The sequence below is a fragment of the Rhinolophus sinicus genome, chromosome 18 (assembly GCF_057876585.1).
Source record: "Rhinolophus sinicus isolate RSI-liver-muscle chromosome 18, RSI-T2T, whole genome shotgun sequence".
Lineage (NCBI taxonomy): Eukaryota > Metazoa > Chordata > Mammalia > Chiroptera > Rhinolophidae > Rhinolophus > Rhinolophus sinicus.
The window spans coordinates 5,091,150-5,100,732 of record NC_142518.1 but is presented as its reverse complement, the minus strand read 5'-3'; the positions used below and the strand labels follow the sequence as shown (position 1 = coordinate 5,100,732).

At 40.2% G+C, this 9,583-nt stretch overlaps 2 pseudogenes across 1 annotated transcript; one reads left to right on the top strand and one right to left on the bottom strand.

Moving 5' to 3' along the window:
* Positions 1-5,816: 5,816 nt before the first annotated feature.
* Positions 5,817-7,639, bottom strand: LOC148754552 (claudin-34 pseudogene; annotated as a pseudogene). Its single transcript, XR_016019970.1, has 2 exons — positions 7,520-7,639; positions 5,817-6,600 (listed from the first exon to the last, which is right to left on the bottom strand). The product of XR_016019970.1 is annotated as a claudin-34 pseudogene (transcript).
* Positions 6,887-8,311, top strand: LOC141569907 (zinc transporter ZIP6 pseudogene; annotated as a pseudogene).
* Positions 8,312-9,583: the final 1,272 nt, after the last annotated feature.

Here is a 9,583-nt window from a genome sequence, read left to right as displayed (position 1 = left end):
CAGTTAAAATATCCAATAGCACAGAGGTTAGTAGACCAGGCCAAAAATGTGATATTACTTTATTTCAAAATAAAGGTGGCCTGTACTTACCCCTTTTGTAGGACCTTCCGATGACAGGGAAGATGAAATGAAAGTGGCCCTCAAGAAATCTCCGGGCTCTTCTTAACCAGCGCCAAGATAGACCACACTTCTTCCCCAACAAATAATAAAAGGCAGGAGGACTATTTGTCAGTTGTACAAAGAGTCAGTAACTGCCAAGTTGTAAGGGAAACATATAAATCAAAACATTCTTATGTTTCCACGACTACCAAGGCTGACAAGAGATGCTTTAAAGGGCCAGAGGCTAGAGATGTGGAACACCCCTTGAAGAGTCGAGAAATCTTTCGAGAATAAAAATTTCTTGTTTGAGGTCCTAGGCCAAAGAGTCACTGTAATTCATGAGAGTGTTAAGTAGGAAAACTGTAAGAAGGGCCACAGCCATTGTAAGGAAGACATATCGTGTTAGGAACCAAGGTCAGGGCCATGGGGAATGTGCCTGCCTTAAGTGACCTGGGACAGTGCTGTGAACCCATTCTGTCACAGGCCCTCAGCAGTGGCCTTCTTCTCTTTCAGTTGCAAAGGTCGATTCCATTCTTCCCGCCTCTATTCTGCCTTAAATATGGCTGTCACCTGGCTGTGCTTAGAGTTGTAAATTTATAGCTTGAATTTAACATTTCCTTCTAGAAGCTCACACACGACAAGCATGAAGCAGGGATAGAAGTGGGCAGAGAAGAGAAAATTGGGGAGATGGGGGATGGCAAATAGGGAGAAAAATGGGAGAGGCATAGAGTTTCATTTTTTACTACTTTTGGTTTTATATTTTAGTTGAGGTATAATTTATAAAGAGTAAAATATACCAGTGTTAAACATGCAGCTTGAGATTCCCCTGTAAGCTCCACTGAGATCAAGAAACAAAATATTCCTGTCTCGCAGGAAGGTCTTTCATGCCTCTTGCTAGTCAACAGTCATGACTGCCTGACCCTGCAGGCCCGCAAGCATTTGGTTTCTTCTGCTCATCACATTTTTGAGAGTCATATGTGTTATTGAATGTACCATCACATTGTTCATTTTTATGGTGTCGCATTCCATGTATGGGTGTAACCAATTTGTATACCCATTCTTCTGTTGATGAACATTTGGGGTCTCCCCAGTATGGGGCTATTACGGGGAGGAATTTATCGGTATTTAAAAACAAGTAAGACATGTGTTTTCTCTGTAATTTGATGTTTACGCTCAAGGGGCGGTAGGAAATGTGTGCTTCATAGAATTAGTTTTCTAGTAAAAGTACAGCTAGTTAGATGGGTCTTTGACATTTCACAAGAGACCATGCACCTTATTTCTGCTCCGCTGATTTTCTCTGTGGAGGGAGCTTCCCTCTTTGAAGAGGAGATGAGGCCTCGGAGAAAGGCAAATGGATGGAATATTCTGGACGCCAGAAGTCTTGACCTGCCTCCTAGAGGAAGAGCATCTGTCCTAAGAGGAGCATGAACAGGACACTGTGAGGGGGTGGGGGAGGTCTCCGATCAGACCTCTCAGCCAGGTGAACAGTAGGCTTTGGAGCAGCAAACTAGCTCTCCAGCAGATACTATTATCCCTTGCTTTGACTGTTAAGACAGAGGACTGTGTCAGAAGTCCTGGGCGTTCACCCCAGCTCCCCTCTGACCGGGGACAAGCCACTTAGAACCTCTAGATTTCAATCAGTCGTGTGGAAGAGGGAGCCACCTGCCCCATGTCCTCTCTGTCACAGGAACACTGTGATCCCTGGTGACCGACCCTACCCAGCACATTCCCCAGGCCAGCCCAGGGCCTGCCAGGAAGAGAAAGGTGAAAGCGACTCGTGAAACACTTAACTCATTGGGCATTGAACCACCCATGACGTGTGGGAGAAAAAGTCATTGCCACAATCCCCAGGGCATACCTATTGGGTGGGGTTCTGGGAGCAGTTACTTAACATTTGTATAAACAAGACCTATGCTCCTAATACAAATTTTGTAAAAATTATCTTAACTGTTGTATTAATAATCACCAAAAGAGAAGAAATATTTACCATCACCACCCACACACAATTATTAACGCTGAATGGAAAAAGTAAACATGGATTTAAGGTCTGAAAATGAGTTACCATCTGCCCCAGCAATCCCACTCCAACATAACTATGCACCCACAAGAAATGAAAAGTTGCATTCATGCATAAGTCCAAGTACACATGCGTACATCACCTTTTCTTATAACTGCCCCATTCTGGAAACAGCGCAATGCAGAGGAAACCACCTTAAACACTCCTCAAAAACAAAAGTAGAGTTGAACAAAGGGAAAGACATACCAGGTTCTTGAATAAGAAGACTCAATATTATAAATATGCCAATTATCCCTAAGTTAAGTTATAAACGTAGCATGATGTTAGTAAAAACAATAACAGATTTTTTTTCCAGTCTGAAGACAAGTTGATTGTAAAATTCATATGGAAAAATAAGCAGAAACAACACAGAAAGTCATAAGGATGGGGAGGGAATAAGCACACCACATATCATACTATTTTAACATAAGACTCTAAAATTTAAGATGGTATAGTATTGGCACATTAATACACTAAAGGAGTCAAATAGAATGTCCAGAAATGGATCCAATATCTATGAAAATTTAGTATACGAGAGAAGGTAGCATATTAAATCAGTGGAGAAAAGATGGGGTTTTTTTATTAAGTGGTATTGATACAAAAGGAGAATCATTTCAAAAAGATAAATTTGACCCAACATATCACATTGTATATCAGGATAAATTCCAAATGAATACCATAAAAAATGAAACCATTCAAAATCTAGGGGAAAAAAATGAACAAATGCTTTTATAACATGGGAGTGGTGAAAATATACCTAAATTATGACTCAAATACCACAAGCAATAAAAGACGGACAAATTTGACAATATGTAAACTTTACAATAACATTTCCATAACAAAAGAATACCATAAGCAAAGTTTTAAAATAAAGGAGAAATTAAGAAAGATATTTATAACTAAAAGATAACAGGACAAGGAGCAAATATTCTTACTACCATGGTGCCCCAAACATAAGACCTAGCTGGACAATCAGCTGTAATGCGTCTTTTGGAGGAAAAATTAATATAAGACCTGGTATTATATTATATTATATTATATTATATTATATTATATTATATTATATTATATTATATTGTATTATACCCAGTATTATTATATTATATTATATTATATTATATTATATTATATTATATCCAATTTTATTATATTATACCCAGTATTTATATTATATTATATTATATTATATTATATTATATTATATTATATCCAATTTTATTATATTATACCCAGTATTTATATTATATTATACCCAGTATTTATATTATATTATATTATATTATATTATATTATATTATATTATATTATATTATATTATATTATATATATTACAAAGACTCGGTCTTCTATTATGGTAAAATAAGGCTGAGTCTTGTATTAATTTTTACTCCAAAAGATACATTAGCGCTGTTTGTCCGGCCAGGTCTCATTTTCAGGGAAAAACGGTATTTTAAGACCTCCTAAAAATAAAGACTACCAACAAATGAAAAGAAGAATGGGCTAGAAATAGGAAATTGTGGTAGGCATCTAGTGACATGGCCCCCGATGAGTCCCACCTCTCTATACTCACGCGCTCGGTCTCCTCCCCTTGAGCGGGAGCTGGCCTTGGTGATTTGCTTCTGATAAAGAGAAAATGGCAGAAGTGATGGAATGTGAGTTCTGTGATTAGGTGTAAAACACTTGTGACTGCCATCTGGCGAGCACTCTCTTGCTCTCTCACTCAACTTGTTCTGATGAAGCCAGCTGCCATGTTCTGAGAAGCACTATGGACAGGTCCACCTGGCAAGGAACTGAAGACTCTCACCAACAGCTTGTGAGGAGCCAAAGAAAGGAATCCTGCCAACAATGTAAGTGCGCTATGAAGTGGATCCTTCCCCACTGAGCCCTCAGATGAGACCACAGGCCCAGGTAGCATTTTGACAGGTCATCCCTCTAGTAGATTTAGCAATATATATATTTTTAATGACAGATACGTTGACCTTTCGATCCAGGAGTCCTAGAAATCTATCCTACAGATACTGGCAAAACACAAAAAGTTGTATGCACAAAGTTATAATACATACCTACGTGCATACACATCCAGCTGGTTGAATAAGTAGGGTACATCCGCACAGTGGAATCTATGCAGCCAAAAAAAATGAGACAGGTCTCCATACACTGATATGGTGTGATCTGCAGGAATTTATGTGCCAAGTGAAAAAAGTAAGGCGTCAAATAATATATACATTATGATTGCATTTTGAAAGAGTGCTTTAAATTAAGACGTCAGAGGCAGGGTGAGCACTTGTAAATTTCATTTTTTCTTTTTTATCATGCAATTTAGAATTATTTATTAAAGTGCAAATTCTAAAACCTGTTTATTTCACAGTTCTCTCTTAAACAAACATTTATTTTACATTCTTTGGATTCCATTTTTATACCATGAGGTCAATCAATTGCATTGAATACAATGTTCGTCCCACAAGCTATGAAAAAATATTGAGTGCATTAAAGTGTGAAGAATTTCCTTTTAAGCATAAAACATGGAGCATGAAATCCTTTTAAAAAGTAGTGTCTGTAAAGACAAAAACTATTTCACCTAGTTAGCAAATTGTCCAGAATTTCTTAAATATTCTAATTGTAGCTTATGTGCTATTGGGTTAAATAAAACTTTCTATTCAAGTATGTAATATACATAGAAAAGTTTAAAATCCCAAGTATACAGTTCAATAAGTTACCACTAGATTTACATACCAGTGTAACCAGCATTCAGTTCACAACGAAACATTATCAGTACCCCAGCTATCCCCCGATAGGCTTCATCACTATCCCTTCTCTTCTTCCTAAAGACATCTTTTTTTTTTGGTTTCTAAAGCCATAGATTCCTTTTGCCTTCTGAACTTTATATAAATAAAAAAGTAGTAGATTATTTTTGTGTCCAGTTTTTTTCTCTCAATATTATTTTTGTGTGATTTATCCATGTTTCATTTTTCATTTATCTATCTATGTGTATTAATATTCCATTGTGTGAGTGAACCAAAATTCATCCATTCTTCTTGTGATGGACTTTTGGAAATAATCCAAATGTAGATTTACTTTTGAGGTATTTAAAAATTCCAAGTATTTGATGATAACAAGGAATAATTGTTAATTTTTTAAATGTACAATATGGTTTGTGGAAGGAAACATCTTTTTTTTTAGAGAGTAATATTGAACTGCAGAGGGACGAAGGGACATGATGTGTGGGGTACGCTTTAAAATCCTTCAGAAAAAGAAAAACAGATTAAAAAGCAAGGAAGAAAGGAGAGATAATGCTAATATGGCAGAATCTTGATAATTGTGGGGTTTAGTAATGGATGTGGGGGAATTTCTTATACTAGTCTCTTGAGTTATGCCCATTTTGGAAAATTTTATATGATAGACAGAAATTATTATCATACCACAGGAAATAAGGTCATTTGTTTTTAGCAGATGTTTAAGAGTGAAATGAGAGACTCTCAGGAACTCTTATATGCATAGAGTAGGTTTATTGTATTGATTAAACAATAATTAAAATCCAGGTCCATTAAAACCAACTGGTAGGTGGGCAAGTTTTTTTTAAAATGCAAGTTCCTTAATTTAAACAACAAATTGATGAACAAATTCAGACACAGAAGGTAACAAAAGAAAATAGTTGGCCGCTTTCTGCCCCAGACCACCTTGGCCATGGTCTTCATTCCCTGGAAACATGTCATAGAGCATCCTAATGATACCTCCTGGTAATGTGGGGTTTGCAAAGCCAATGCCACCAGGCATCTTACATTTCCGAAACCTCAGGCTGCACTTGGTTGGGCACGGGGCATTTGAAAGGAAGGTGAAACAGCACACTTAACAGCATCAGGAAGGCAGACAGATACGCCACCAGCATGGCATTGCCCATTTCCTGCCGATTTGGTTGGAGGGGTATATGGAAAGATAGCGGGAAGGATATACCCTCTCCATTCATCACAGACTTGTGATTCCAGATGACGGTAATGAAGATGCAGATACCGCCAGCCATATTCAGAATTCCTGAAAGAGCAAATGGATTACAGATGACCTTCCTCCCGAGAATTCCCATGGAGAGTTTCCTGAGTGCAAACACACTGAAGATCTTCCCCAGCAACCCCAGGATGCTGGCAGCCAGCAGGAGGTGTTGACCCACACGAATATCAACAGGGAGGAAGGTATCGCCATAGGTGTAAGGGTAACACAATGTGTCCCTGTCAAAGTAGGTAACATGGCGGTAAACGCAGACTTTCCACATTCCCACACAGATCACACTAGGCTCCAAGAGGGAGGTGCTGTTCATGTGCCACACTCGCCACTCGACGAGGCCCATGCACTTGATGGACAGGATCCATCCTACAGTGGCGATGGCGAAACCCACTACTTGGCAATTGGCGCTCTTGGTGTGCAAGCTCATGGTGACCACATACAGAGGGGAACTGCAAATGAACACAGGGCGTTATTAAGGGGGGACCCTCCGGCCTGGAACAGCCCCCAGGGGCTAAGAGTGCTGCTTTGGACACGGGGGTGCTATATTGGAGAACGGAGACATTTGACCCACACGCTCTGCCAGTGGGAGTGCAGACCAAGCAAACTTCGTCAAGGGCCGATTGGCAATATTTAGCAAAAGCCTTAAAATGCACCAACCTTCACACAGGCAGTTCCACTTCGAGGCATTTGCCCAAAGACACAATAAAGATGGGCCACAAATAGTGAGTCACGAAGATGGTCGTCACAGCCCTCTTTGTGACATTAAAAAATGGGAAACAACTTCAAGTCCCACAATTGGGCTTGGTTAAATAACTTCTGCTGTATTCATATGGTGCAGCCATATGCCGACGTTAGACATCTAACTAGAATCATACAAGGTATGCTATTCTGCATTGGGGCCTTCGGACTTCGCATAATGTTTTTAATGTTCACCCAGGTTGTGGCCGTGTGAGCAGATTACTCCTTTGAACTACAGAGTAGTGTTCGATTGCAAGCATGCGCCACAGTTTATTTTCTCATTCATCAGTTTTTGGACATTTGGATTGGTTCTAAGTTTGGGCTCTTACGAATAAAGCTGCTATGAACATTTGTATATAAAACCTTGGAGATGACCCAGGGGACACTCAGAAAGATGAATGTGCCTTTTCTACATTTCATATTACTGAGGCATGGATTCTTCACCCACTGCCAGGTCACGCCCTACCAGGAGCTGGGCATGTTAAGTACAGGCCCTGCCCTTAGGTAGCTTTTATTGCAATAACCAGTAAAAAACTGAAAATGATGATGACGTGGAGATGAAGAGACAGTTGTCCAAGCATGAATCTCAACTTTCAAGAAATGAGGAGAAAGGAGACGCAGACGACTGACCTGAACGTTATTGACGAGCAGACTCACAGGGGCGCTCCCGCTTTGCTTCTCAACAACCAGCAGCTTCAGAAGACGAGGAGGTCCCAATAGCTCCTGCTCATCCACAAGAAGTCTGTCAGGAATGCCTACGCAGAGGCTGCAAGAAGAAATGCCATTCACATTTCCATCAGACAATCTCCTTCACCACCGTCATGACTACCATCCTATTCTCCATCACCACCACCAGCACCCCAAACTACCACCCCCAAGGTCACGATCGGCACTGCTCTCAGGAGAAGCTGAACGGTGCCCGCCTCGCCACACTGGTGTGGATGGTGATAAGGAGCGACAGCCTGTGAAATTTCGGTGATGGCCTAGCAATTCACTAAAAATCTATGAAATGTCTTCAGTACTTCTGTTGCTGCCTTTTGTCATGAGTTGCTTCGTGAATCAAAAAGCAAAGGTGGTTTTGCTGTTTTACTGCAGGCTGGCATGACTGTTAAGCAGGTTGTGCTTTATCATGCTTTGTCATCCCTGCTGGCATATCATGGAAGGACAACAGGCATTTTCATTGGTCTGTATGCTGCAGATGCTTCTAGGTGGATATCTGCACTTGCTGTGGGCATATGCATGGATATGGGACCTGCGATGCTGTACAACGATGCTTGCAACCGTGGATGTAGCCGCTGAGGATAATAGTTCTTATTACACAAGACTGGGATGCTTCTGGGTTTGGGAATTATATGGTTTCTTTCCATATTTTAGCACTACATTGTGTTTCATATAAACTTCCAAGTAGGGTATAAATGCTAGAGTAGCTTAAAAAATTGCTGTCTACAGTTTGACTACGTCATAGGGAGATGAGTTTGTATGCTGTGATATGCAGCATTAAGGGTTAGTGGGTTTTGCGATTCTTGTATTGGAAATTGCCATTTATTTTACTTATAGGGTCAGTTATGGTGGTCACATAAAGGTATGTTTTAATATTTAAGTTACTCTATTTGGGGAATACAAACTGTATGTACAATTGACCAATTTTAGCAGTCTAGTGTACAAACAAGGGATTTCCCATGACATGTTCTGTATATCTCTGCTTCCTTACCTGTCCTTAGCTTGTCACCTGCGTTCAAGTTTGCCTGTTTGTTACAATAGGAATCACACAGTAGGCGCTCCTGGCTTCCTTCTGTTCTGTGAACCTCAGGCTCAGGCTGCGACTTTGAAAAATGATGTCTGGCTGTTCAATATTTTCAGGTATTTCTGCCATGAGCAAGGAAATAAGGAAAGCAATAAAAAGACTTCATTAAAGTTGTGAAGCAATGGAGGATTGATTAATTCTGGTACATAAGGTACATAAGGACACTGCAGTATCTAGTAGGTATTAAGGTAATTCATTCACCATAAACTTAGCGGACATTAAAGTAGACTAGTACCGTACTCAGTAACATGGGAAAACGTCCAGGGTAGGTGGATTTAACAGCAGATAACAAAACTGTAAGTATGTGGTATGACCTTATTTTTGTCCAGCATGACATATGTTGGAAAGATACAACAAAACAAGATGCATCTGACTCCGGGGGTTACTGGTGATTGTTACTAGTGATTTTTGTTTGTTTGTTTTTTGCTTTAAATAGAGTTTTATAGTTTTTCTTTAATTTTTTTTTCCCACAGAGGAACACCATTATGCTCTAACACTGAGAATCCTGTTACACATGTACGAATCATGCTACAGGACCAGATTGAGGTGGCTGTGTCTTTCTGTCTGTCCATATGTCACAACACGGCCAACCAGAGTCTCCTCATTTGAGCCCGTCTCAACACGAAACACCCAACTTGGTTCCATTTGGAATGAGACGACAGGGCAGGTGGGAAGGTATGAGTGGTCATAGTGTGTGTGCATTTGGTCCCTTCACATAAAGCCACATGGATCTGAGGTGGCACCTAAGAGCTCTGCTGGGGTCCTCTTTGCACCTGAGACGTGATGGGTAAGAGCAAACTGACGAGGGTTGCAGGCAGGGACCCAGGAGCAGGCGTGCTCCAAAACAGCCTCCATTCACACGTGATACCCTGCAAGGGCCAGAATGCCAT